This window comes from Solanum stenotomum, chromosome 4 (genome assembly GCF_019186545.1).
Source record: "Solanum stenotomum isolate F172 chromosome 4, ASM1918654v1, whole genome shotgun sequence".
NCBI classification, from domain to species: Eukaryota; Viridiplantae; Streptophyta; class Magnoliopsida; order Solanales; family Solanaceae; genus Solanum; species Solanum stenotomum.
The window spans coordinates 35680262-35693849 of record NC_064285.1 but is presented as its reverse complement, the minus strand read 5'-3'; the positions used below and the strand labels follow the sequence as shown (position 1 = coordinate 35693849).

Sequence of the window (13588 nt, the reverse complement as noted above, 5' to 3'; positions counted from 1 at the left end):
AAATAAAAACTCTCTGCAATTTTGAAAAGAGATTAAGTTTGTCTTTATTTGGAATAGAATGATATGAAAATGTTGTTGGGGGAGTTCACACATATGACTTTGAAGGAAAATACAGAAGAAGCATGTCTACAAATACAATTATTTGGTAATCTGTGTCCGGATAATGCTAAAAAATCCATGTTGATGAATTTATTAAAAAATTTGTCAATTCATTAAGAATGTTGCATGCACCTGCTTCGAATGTATATATATTCTTATGGTATAAGAGTTTTACTAGTTTCTCAAAATGGTTGTTCTGATTGATGATCAGTTTTATAAGTTTTGTCTGAGTGTTTTATGGTCTGTAATAGAGTCCGATGGGATTCCTTCTCATTTTTCCATCATGATTGAGTTCTTTTTGCAATTACTCTACTACAAAGAACTGAGTAATCATGGAAAAACGAGAAGAGGTCCTATTAGAATCTACTACAAGCCATAAACCACTCTGGCAATCCAACAGTGTTTTGAGAAGTTTGCAAAACTCTGATACCATAAGAATATATGCATTCAAAGCTGGTGCTGGTAACATTCTTAACAAATTGAAAAAAATTATGAATAAATTATAAAGAATTAATTTTTTAGTATTATCTCGACACATATAAAGAGTTACTAAATCTGCAGGAGTAGTCAAGGAAATGAAAAATTGTATGTGTTGACATGCTTCTTAAGTATTTTCCTTCGGAATCATATGTGTGAACTTTCCCAACAAAAGTTTGAACAAAAATAGGGGTGTTAGAATGAACCCAAATATAGGTGACAGGTCCAACCCGTCCAGAATTTTATTGGTTGGGCTCAATGTCAACTCATCCAAGCATTAACCCATTCTTAAAAAATCTACAATTGAATTCAATTTAATCTCCAATTTCAATCCGTTATAAAACTTTTTATTTGCAATGATTTAATGTATGTTCCCATATTGAAGGTATGAATTACATTCTATTTTATAACTTTTAGGATTTATCTATCTATTTTATAACTATTTTTTTTAATTTGCTTGAGTTGACATTCAAATTGTGGTTATAAAAGGTAAATAACAATATGTTAAAATTATGAGATTAAGCAAGTCAAATTGTTCGAATCATGACTCAAACCATTTTTTAACCTATTTGAGTCCAAAGTAAATTTAAGCGGGTCATGACCCATCCGATTTGTATTTCAACCCATTTTAATATCCTCAATTTCAACACAACCCGCCCATTTGACACTTATAAACATAACCAAGCCCAAACTAAATACTATAGGTTTTTGAAAACTAAAACCAAATCGAAATAAAATTGGTTTGATTCAGTTTTTCGGTTTGGATCGGTTTTTATCCGAACCAGGAACACCCCTAATTATAAGGAACCCTTGGGTGCTTGGTTAATCAAACTGTCATTTATATGATATAATACATAAATATGATCCTTAACTTGACTTCAACGGACAACTATGACCTTTAACTTTGTTAGTGCACTAGTAGGCACTTTAACTATTCAAAACATGAACAAATAAACACTCAAATATAGTAAGTCACATGCGTGACATACAAACTCTCCTACGTGGAATCCTACGTGTATTATTGTAACAACTTAGTATTAGAAGATGTAAAATTAGAAAGAACTAATTTGGAAAGAGTTAATTTGAGGTTTGTTCAAGTTAAGCTTAAGTTATGAGTTTTAGGTCAACTTCAAACGATCATAACTTTTAGTACAAGATGAGTTAGATGGCCCATAAGATATCACATGAAAGGTCTTTGAATTCTCTTTTCAAAGCCACAGAGTTTGCTAAATTTCGAGTTCGGATGAGGGAGATATGCCTGTTTGAGGTCAGATTATCCAGTTAAGGAAAGTTACCCCAATTAATAAGGGGTATTTTGGTCCTTTCCTTACCCCATCATCTTAAAACGTTTTTACTAATATTTTTGGGGTCAAATCTTATTTGGGTCAGTTTTCACAATCCCAAATACGCTAAGGTTTGGGAAGAGTTTAAGAGGAGAAAAGAGGAAAGGTTCAAGGCGTTCGTCAATATTCGTGAGATTTGTCGAGGAATTTCACCAAATTAAGGTATGTAAGCTTCCATAGTGATGGGTTCATTCACCCACACACCAATCATGATTTACATATTTGAATTCATCCATAAAGATCGAGAAATTTAAGTTCTTGATGAGTGTCTTGAAGTGTTGTTCTTCGTTCTTGAATTTTGATGTTTCGTTGAGTTCTTGAGACGAGGATCTCTTTAATGATCATTATTCTTGAGGGTTTTCCAATAGATTTTCATGTACATAAGTTGAGTAAACGAATCTAAGAGGGTTTGGAAGAAACCATTTGATTCTAGGTGAATTAGGGTCAGAAAATGAGAAAGAATAATTTGTCGAATTTTTGGGCAGGGGCTGGCGCCCCACGTCAGCGGTGTGCCAGATATGCGCCTCTGAAGTTTAGGGGCTGGAACCCCGCGCCACTTAGTGCGCCAGGGTCACCCCTATCCCTTTTCAGTCATTTGACCCGTATGAGTTCTTTTAAGGTGTACATTTACACCCTTCTAATTCTAACTACTCTAAACTACGTATAGACATCGAGAGATCCTTCATAACATGAATCATAACCCTTGAATTCATAATTCAAATTCAAGGTAGAGTTAAGAGTAAAGTCTTGAGAGTTTTTTCGAGTCATTTTGAGAAGTCTTTTACAATATTTTCAAAACTTGTTTTAAGACTTGAGTACTTGAGTTTGAGGATGAGGGAAGTTGAGTTTCATTTTTTTCAAAATGAATATATGTGAACTAAGTATTTCCAAGAGCAAATGCTTTTACATTTAAAATGAGAGGAAACACCGATTTCCAAACGAGTTCATGATGAGTTTTTGAGTATAATCTCTTTTAAGAGAACCGTTTGAGTAATAATCTGAAAACTTGAGGATAAGGAAATGTTTTTAAACATATGAGCTGAGTTATATTTTTGGGAGTAGTATTGACCACCGATATGGGGTCCTTATAAACCATGTAGGAAATGTGGGCATAAATGGTCATAATTTTTAGATGATTCCTTATTGCTTTTTAAGCATAGCTTAGTGGATCCACTTATTTGAGGATGTCTTATACTCCGACAAGGTATAGGACTGTTCTGGCAGCGTGGGCGAGATGTTGTATCATCACATAGCTCATAGTGACGGTTGTCGGTTAGAGAATCTCCCAAATAAGAGTTATTATTGTATTTTTAAACACATTGAGTTGTTATCTAATGTTTTATATAAAATGCATCTTTATTGTTGTTTTTATACTTTATTGAGTTGAGTATCCATGAGTTGAGGTTGAGTTGAGTAGAGATGAGGTGAGTTTGTTTCATTCTTTCCAAGATCAAACTTTTATGTTATGCTCAGTGTTCCCCTTACATGCTCGTACATTCAATGTGATGATGCCATTTGGCCTACATCGTTTCATGATGTAGAGATCAGGGTCATCAACAGGTATTTCGTTGATACCACTTGCAGTCCCAGAGTTGTTTGGTGAGCCTCTTTGCTTCCGGAGGATCCCTTATTTATTTCTATTATTTCAGTTTTGTTAGGATGATCGGGGGTCTTGTCCCAATATCCCTCATAGTATTAGAGGCATTGATTAATGATGTTTCAAAGACACTTCATCCAATTCTAAGCGTCAACGGTCGTTAATCAGTATATAGCACAACTAAATGAGTTGGGGTCGAATTTAGAGGGAGCGGTACATGTTTAAGATTCAATTATGAAGCATGAATATGGTCAAATCAGCCATAGGAATAGACATTATCAAATAAAAACATCATTCAAATCAGGGGGTGACACGAATGCAAAATAAGGGGGGAGGTTTTAATTATCAACTACAATAGCAGCAAACGATACGAAATAACAATAATGAGACGCGTTCTTGGGATGTGATTCGATTATAGACTCATATCAACAAATTGATAATCACAACTGTTAGGAAATAGCTGCATATTAGTGAGTAAGCTAGACTATAAAGGAGGTAAACTTTCTCTCGAATAATTTACCCCAAATCTAGTTGATTTCTCTCGAACATCAACAAGCAAGCAAAATAAGACCAGCCCACACCTTAGTCCATTCACTCTCTCGAGTTGAATGTGTGGAACTGGGTTTAGGATTTACTCTCTCGAGCTGAATCCATGTCAACCCAATACCCACTAACCATCAATCAATAAGCTTAGTTTTAAAACCCTCTCTCGAGCAAGCCAAAAACACAAGGGTAGAACTGTATTTGCAACTACAATTTTTAAATTAAACCACAATTACTGATTGAACTCACTTCTACACAACATTTAAACTAACAATTAGCAATACCCATAAACTAAATCAGCCCATAATCACATAATCACACCCCAAGAATTGGGGTTTTAGCTAGACATCATTTAAAGATAAAAATTGTTACCAAAATGAGTTTCCATCAACTGGGTAAGATTTATTTCGTCTTTACAAAGGTCCAAATCGAAGAATCTCAAAGACCCACTTCCAATTTCTAAAGTGAAAAACTTCAATTCTTCAAAGCTAAAGGAAAACTAGAGAAAAACTCGTCTCACAGTTCAAAACTCTATAATTATGATATGAGATGCTCTGATTTATACTAAATAAAATGTTCAAAAATGTATTTATAGTCGTCAAACATATGCTGAGAAGAGTCACTCGGCGATGTAAGTTGGACTAGGCAATCCAACACTGCATCGCGGAACCACTCGACGATCCGTTGACTACTCGTTCCTCTCACCAACTTGGTTATTTCCTTCAGGACTTGACACACTGGAACTTTAGGCAATCAAGCAGCTGTTCGGCGACTCGCCAAGTGGACTTGGCGATCAGCAGGCTTGCTTTTGTTCATTCTTTCAGCTTGCTTCATTCCTTTTTAGAAATTAGTGTCCTTGCTTTGTTCCTCAATCCATATACCTAGAAATCAAGGGTTTTACTTCAGTTATTGGCACTAAATAAACATTTGAGGACACAAAATCATTGTTAATAAAGCCCTAAATGAGTCCAAATTTAGGACTCATCAACACCCCTAACTTAAACTTTTGCTTGTCCTCAAATAAACTCAAGTTCAATAGTTTAGAAAGGATGTCTTAAACAGTGCTACACAAGAGTCAATCATGAATGCACACAACAAGACTCAACTTACTTATGCAAGGATCAATTGTGCACTCAAAGATTCAAGTTGTGACTCACTAATACCAAAGATTCTCAAGTTCACAATACTTGCTTCAAATACAAGTTCAAGCTCCACAAAGGTACTCAAATTCCCTCACACAAAGAATGATTCCATATTCACACACTATTCTTTAACAATTTGAAGTTTCGAAATCACACACAACTCTCACACTCACAAAGATGAACACATGCATGACTTCACCTATAGGTTTGCCCTTATTTTCCAATCAACACTCGCTTCAGCTCACTCAAGATCAAAAAGGTCTTTTCAAGGCTTGTAATGGGGCTGAGTGTAATGTATGGTCATTTAGGTTGAGTGGTTGTTATCCTCATGAAATGTGGTATGAACTTCACTTTCTATCCTTTTCTTAAACATTCACACCCATGCTCGAAATTCACCATATTATTCATTTCCCATGGAATATTGGACACCCTATTTCTTTTGCAACTTTCACAACTTTATTTCTCAACTTTTTCATTCTTTTTCTTTTTCATTTTTCTTTCCTTTTTTCTCTTCTGTCTCCCTTTTTTTTTGTGTGGAAGGGTTCCATCTTTCTCAAAATCATGGATCAAGGGAGACTTCTTTGCATTTCTTAATTTACCTTCTCTTTTCACCACACCCCAACTTAGGCTTTTGGCCTAAGTTGGCTATTCAAACAAACCACACTTCACGAGGATTATGGGTGAATGGATAAAGAGAGGGTTACAATTGCATCAAGTTTCTTCCAAGAAAGGCTAAGGCTCAAAGGGTGTTCAAGCAAAGTTCGCACACTCATAAGGTTGGCCACAGAAGAGGTATAATGTCAAATTGTTTCACTCTTTAAAATTGTTGCCTAAGATCGTTTCAAGAGCTTGCATCAGTTAGTCAACCGGACCAACAGGGCAAATTCTAGGTGTCATCACACATGGTTCACGGTACAAGACATTGACACCAATATCAAATAAGATTACACACTTTCTCTAGCGTGTAATGTTCATCACAAGAGACTCATTCGATAACCGACTAGTCACAACGAGATGCAAAAACTTCACGTATTATCTATGCAACTTCATTTGGCCTCATCGTAGCCGCACATTCATTTTTGTTAAATTAAGAGCACTATTCAAGTCATCGGTATTGATCATAACCGATAATCAAATTTGCACAAGAACAGCCACAATTAAACACAATCAAGAGGTGGCAAAAATTTTAGAAGGGTAAAAAACCATTTACATTCAAAATACAGAGCCAAAAGAATCTACCATGGCCTCTTCAATCTCCATAAGACCCTCATAAGAAGCCTCTTCATCAACCCCAAGCTGCTCCTCATCAGTCTCAGCCTCAGACTCAGTAGCAACCACCTCTTCAACTCGAACCTTATCTCTGGTGGTGGCTGGAGAGACATCTGGATCATCAGGCATATTGGAGATCCCCACAGTCCCAAAAATCATCGACATGTTGGTGGACTTCAGCTGGTCCACATCTCTCCTTAACTCAGCAATAATGGCCTTTACAGCCGTCACCTCCTCAGTGGCCCCTTGGCCTTGCTCACACACCGCTATACGCGCCGCAAGGGCATCAATGGTTACACTCAGGGGTGTCACAACATCAGCAATGGATCTCTCAATCATGCCAGGAATGGTGGCCTCAAGCCTGGAAGCTCGCCTATCAGAAGAATGTGCTAGCTGCCCTATCCGTATCAATGCAGCTTGGGTGAGCGGGGGTCGGGAAGCAGCAGCAAAAACAGTACCAGATCTAGGAGGCAAGGAAGCAGTGGAGGAACTGGAGTAACAAAAGGGACACCACTAGATGTACATGAAGGCCAGGGACCGGAGTAGGCGATGCTACCTCTGCATGTATTCTCTTTGTATGAATAACTGGGGAAAAATCCATTGGGGATGCCTTCTTCTTCTTGGCCTCATCCTTCAAGTACTCTGCCTCAATCCTCTGGATATCGGTAGAAGATTTGGGAATCACTTCCACATCTTTCTTCTCATCTCTAGGAACTTGAGCTCGTTTGTATAACTCGGTGATTAGCACCGAAAATGGAAGGGAAGTTTGGCGTTGCTTGGCCCTTATGACCATCTCCTGTGCAATAATTATCCCCACGTTCAGTCTTGTCCCATTAATGATGCAACGAAGACAGACTGCTTTTGCATGGCGGATAATCGACTCATTCTGGGATGCATGATAGTACTACTGATGAAGCCAAACCAGAACCTTGCTGCTATATTAAGGTCCTTTTTTTCAATGGATACTCCAACCTCGAGCCACTTGGGAGTGCCGTCAGATATCAGAGGAGCGAACAACTTTTTCATATTCTCCAGCATTTTTGTCCTGATATTGTACTGACAGTCATCCTCAATTCTTGTTGAACATTCCAGGACTGCATTGATAGCATCACTATCACACTTCACTTTTCTGCCCCTGACAACCACATAGTCTACCGGCTTGAATTTGGAAGCATGCTTCTTCCCTTGTGGCACCAGGGCTCCGTATGAGGTGTAGAATTCCCGGACCCAATTTAGAACAAAACGGCCACGAGGTAAAGTGAATAGCTGGAATTTGTGAGACCTCAAGCAGCTCATGATCTCTGGTATCTGTCTATGACTCTGTCAGTAGACAACCTATTTTCCTCAATAATGGTCCTCAGCCCCTTAGTCTTCAGTCTGTTCATAGACCGGCGAGGAGGACCCTGTACAGCTAGTGCTGGAGCAGGAGGAGTAGTGGTGGTCTAGGGAGTCCTGATACTAGACAGATCATTCAACCTCTTTGATCGCAGCTCCGCTTTATAGGATACTAGTAGCTCATCTTCAGGCTCAGAAATGGCAGCCTGATGAAATTGGTGCTCACCATCACTCTTAGAAGTGGTGAGGTAAGTGGCATAGATTCCGTCACTGTCAAAGCTGGCCTCTGGTGTCGCAGGAGCAGGAGTCTTTCCCTTCCCTTTTCCCTTCCCACCTGTGGTAGGAAGTTTGGTCGATTTTACCCTGAATGGAACTGCATCCTCGTTAATGGTGGTTCCATTAGCCCTCTTGCAGGGAAACATGTCTCTTCCTGCCACTTTTAGTCTATCCATATCTGCATACACATCGTAGAAAGTTAGGAACAGTTCAAGAAAAATTGCAGAAAAATAGTTGTAGACAGACTCGTCGAACGGGTCGGCGAGTCGTCGAATCACTTTGGCGAGCCAGATCAGGCTTGCCGAAAGGATTGGCTAAAAAACTCCCTAAAAAATTGGCATGTCGGTGATGGGAGGGGCCTTTCTGTGAATCGCCGACAGCATTCAGCGAGCAAAAACAAGCTCGCCAAAAGTTATAGTGTATTTTAAGGGTTAGGGGCGCAGAAAGGGCGATCAAAGAAGACTTTCGGTGAGTTGCTAAGCGCACTCGGCGAACTCAGGCTTCTCACCGAAATTTACAGAACCAAAACTCAACATTTTACAAAATTAAAGGCAATAAAGGGAGATTTGGTGAAATGCCGAGAGGTTCGACGAGGTCGACCCAGCTCACCGAACTGCCCAACGTGCCTACTTTCAACCCCATCTTCCAAAATCAACCTCGCAGCCCCTGGAAACAAAATCAAAGCATACACTCAATCAATTAGACTCAGACCTATAAGGCCCATGCCCCCGGGATACTCAGACTTCTCCTGGTTTGGCCAAAATTGGCCATTTGACGCCTTACATCCTTAGGAATGACGTCAAACGTTCCATCATCAGGCAAATTACGTAATTTAGCACAATTATGGGTTACTCAGACTTCACCCGACTAGACCCAATAACATTTTAGCACAACCCAACAGTTTAGATCACTTTTAAAGCAGAAAATTTGGAAAATCAATCAATATATGCAATTTAGGCAAGATTTCGAATTTTAAATGGGCAAACAATCACACAAACATAGATTCAGAGAGGCCCAACACACATCACTAACATCAAAACAATTTCAATTGAGTATAATCGCTAAATACAACTTCGGGGTTCGTAAAACCAACCTTTAATGTCGAATATGAGATTTGAAATGCTAGGCGGCAAAGATTTCCAACTCCGACACACAATCAACGACTAAAGAGCGGTAAAAATGTGAAAATATAGAAAAATATAGTGCGGGTGTGATCTTGTGAAGTTAAAAAGTGAGGGAATGTGAAAGAGTTTGAAATTTTAAACCTTTGGCCTTTAAAAACCGTCCAGTTCTCGCCCTTTCGGCGACATTAATTGTGCTCACCGAACCACTCGGTGACACGCCGAGTGGTAACTTACTTTGCCGAGTTTTACAGGACCTCCAGTTAATGTGGGAGTCCAAACGGCCGACAAAGTTGGGATCGCCGACCTGTTCGGCGACACGCCAATTTGTCCATAGCCCGCCGAATTTTACACACTCCATATTCTGATTTCATGAGTCCAATGGCGGTCCAAGTCGGGCTCGCCAACCATTTTGGTGAGTCGCCCTTTGGGTCTTTTGCTCGCCAACCTGCACATTTCAAACACATTCTACACTTCAACATGCAAAATCAACATACGATTATTTGAAAAACCAAAAAAAACCAAATAAAAACTTGGGTTGCCTCCTAAGTAGCGCTTTAGATAACGTCGTGGCACAATGCAAGTCGTCACTTAAACTTCATTCTTGGGGTTTGTCATAATGTCACTAGGCAACCCCCATTGTTGTCTCGAATTTAGATGAGACGAAATCTAACCCATTTGGGTCTCCAACTGTTTGATAGAGAAGGAGTGAGAAGTAACCGTCTGGCTAAGAGTCAATACATCTTCCTTTATTTCTTTCAAAATTTTATCGAACCCTTCAACTTTGTTGAGAATACGAGAGAGCATATCCTCAGAACGGCCACCCTCAGAATCTTTGGGCTTTTGACGCTCGTGGGGAGGAACATACCTATCCTTCTCCCCATCTCTTTCCTTCCAAGTGGGGTTACGATCCCTCCACTGTCTATCACGATCTCTCCAACCTTCATCCCTATTCCAACCTTGGTTACCACCCTGCATTGGGTAGTTTGTACGATAACCACCTCCTTTGTTGGCTAGCAAGTTCACTTCCTCGTTATACAATGCTTCAAACTTGACCTCTTCGGAGTTGACACACCCAATATCCACAACATTGACACTCCTAACACCAGCTCCCATAACATTTTTAGACAAATTGTCAAGTTGGGTCATGATCTTTGCCATGTTTTGGTCCCTCTCTTTATCTTTCTCAAGCTGCTCCTTTGTCAATTTAAAAGTTAGATGGGAGACCTAATCTTCGCGGCTATAACGTAAGGTTGTTGCATCAAACCTCCCGGATAAAGTTGGTCAGCTACTCCCTTGTTCACCCAATCAAGGCTTCGGTAAAAGTATTGCAGGAAAACGTTGTTGGGCAAACCATGAGTTGGGCATTGCAGCACCAATTTCTTGAATTTTAGCCAAGTCTCATGAATTGGCTCACCCTCCAATCGCTTGAAGCTTTGGATGCTATCCCGCAAGTCATCATCTTTGAAGGAGGGAAAAATTGCACTTAAAATACGGTGACAAGCTCTTCCCATGAAGTGATGGAGCCTCTTGGCAATTCAGCCAAACACTTACATGCATCTCCAATTAAAGAAAATGGGAACAACCTCAATCGGATAGACTCTTGGGATATGTTCTTGAAGGAGAACGACCCGCAAACATCAACAAAATTTCTTATATGCTCATGGGGATCCTCACGAGCCAACCCACCAAACAACCCTTTAAATTGCAAGAGCTGCAACATGGTGCTTGTAATGTGGAATACAATGTTCCCTTCAGCCGGAGGTAAGCGAATGGCACCAACTCCACCCACAAGATTAGGGTCATTAGCATTCGGTTCATTGACATCATTTAGATTCCCGATGTCATCTTGATGGCCCACTTGGCTACCATTGCTTCCGTTGACACTCATATCCTCTGTTTCCAAACAACCAATACAAGAACCAAAACTAAAAGTAAGTAGATTCAACTATAACTAACAAGAACAAAATTCTACTTCACCAAAAAAATCTCAAACAACGCCACTCACTGGTAGCGGCGCCATTTTGATTAATGATGTTTCAAAGACACTTCATCCAATTCTAAGCGTCAATGGTAGTTAATCAGTATATAACCCAACTAAATGAGTTGAGGTCGAATCCCATAGGAGCGGTACGTGTTTAAGATTTAATTGAGAAGTGTGAATATGTTCAAATCAGCTATAGGAATAGACATTATCGAATAAAAACATCATTCAAATCAGAGGGTGACACGAATGTCAAATAAGGGGGTTTTGGTTTTAATTATCAACTACAATAGCAACAAACGATACGAAATAACAATAATGAGACAGGTTCTTGGGATTTGATTTGATTATAGGCTCATATAGACAAATGGGTAATCACAACTATTAGGAAATAGTTGTATATTAGTGAGTAAGCTAGACTATAGAAGAAGTAAACTTTCTCTCGAACAATTTACCCCGAATCAAGTCGATTTATCATGAACATCAACAAGCAAGCAAAATAAGACCATCCCACACCTTAGTCCATTCACTCCCTCGAGCTGAATGTGTGGAACTGGGTTTAGGATTCACTCTCTTGAGCTGAATCCATGTCAAACCAATACCCACTGACCATCAATCAATAAACTTAGTTTTAAAATCTCTCTCTCGAGCAAACCATAAACACAAGGGTAGAACTGCATTTGCAACTACAATTCTTAAACTAAACCACAATTACTGATTGAACTCACTTATACACAACATTTAAACTAATAATTAACAATACCCATAAACTAAATCAGCCCATAATCACATAATCACACCCCAAGAATTGGGGTGTTAGTTAGACATCATAAAAAGATAAAAATAGTTACCAAATTGACTTTCCATCAACTGGGAAAGAATTATTTCGTCTTTACAAGGGTCCAAATCAAAGAATCTCAAAGATCCACTTCCAATTTCTCAAAAGTGAAAAACTTCAATTCTTCAAAGCTAAAGGAAAACTAGAGAAAAACTCATCTCACAGTTCAAAACTCTATAATTATGATATGAGATACTCTGATTGATACTAAAAAAATGTCCAAAAATTTATTTATAGTCACCAAACATGTGCTGCGAAGAGTCACTCAGTGAAGTAAGTCGGGCTCGCCGATCCACTCGGCGATTCGCCCTTTGGTCAATTCCATCGCCCTTCTATCTTGGCCTTCAGCATCCTCAATGTTTGTAACTTTAGGCCATCCAACACTGCCTTGCAGAACCACTCAGCGATCCGCCGATTACTACTTCCTCTCTCTTACTTGGTTCTTTCCTTCAAGGCTTGGCACACTAGAACTTTAAGCGATCAAACATCCATTCGACGACTCGCCAAGTGGACTTGGCGATCATCGTGCTTGCTTTTCTTCATTCTTTTATCTTGCTTCGTTCCTTTTTGCCAATTAGTGTCCTTGATTTGTTCCTCAATCCATATACCTAGAAATCAAGGGTTTTACACCAGTTATTGGCACTAATTAAGCATTTGAGGACACTAAACATTGTAAATAAATCCCTAAATGAGTCCAAATCTAGGACTGATCAGGCTTCATAGATAAGCAGTAGTAGTTCATGAGTCTTTTTCATTTCCATTGTTAATGTTTGAGACTCGAGTTGCCTTCTTTTAGCCAGTTAAATGTTCTTATACATTTCTGAGTTTATTATTTTGAGACAACTGAGTTAAAGTTTTACCTTTTAGTTCATCTAATGTTGAGTAAGTCTTCCGTTGAGAGTTGAGCCAGACCAAAGGTTCACTTGGGGCCAGCAATGATTCTCGAGTGTCAGCCACATCCAGGGTGTAGGCTCGTGGCGTGAAAATTATGTCATGTAGGACACATTTGTTTATTTATTCAATTTTATTCAAGTTAAAATATCCACTTGTGCACATTCAAAGTTGGAGGGCATAGATGCTAATTGAGGCCAAGTTAAAGGGCAAGTTTATATAATATGCCTAATTAATATCATTAATTAAAAATAACTCATTTTTTGGTGGTTAGAATTGTATTTTGAGGGGGGTTTAAAATTCCCACAATTTATGGTTACAACGGTTTCAAAAACCCTCACAAATATTTAATTTAGCAATCATTTTTGACAAATTATTAAATTTCATTTAGCAGGGATTATTATCTCTGCAATATTTTTTTGATAAATAGTTAAATTTTAATTAGTGGGGGGTCATAACCTCTGGGCATAATTGGTTTGAGGCCAAAAATATATTTTTTGTTATCATTATTTGTCTCACATTTATCATTTATATCTGCCTTTTTTAGCATGAATTTTATGAATTGTGCTAAATAATGTATTTTATTTGTAGGAGTAAATTGGTGTAAAGATAAAGAAGTTTGGAGCTAAAACGAATTAAAGATAGAAACTTATAGAAGGAAATCAAGTAGACA

At 38.7% G+C, this 13588-nt stretch overlaps 1 protein-coding gene across 2 annotated transcripts in view; it reads left to right on the top strand.

Moving 5' to 3' along the window:
* Positions 1 to 13588, top strand: part of LOC125862467 (uncharacterized) — a 1053062-nt gene that overhangs the window by 914373 nt on the left and 125101 nt on the right. The gene's annotated exons all lie outside the window — the stretch shown is intronic.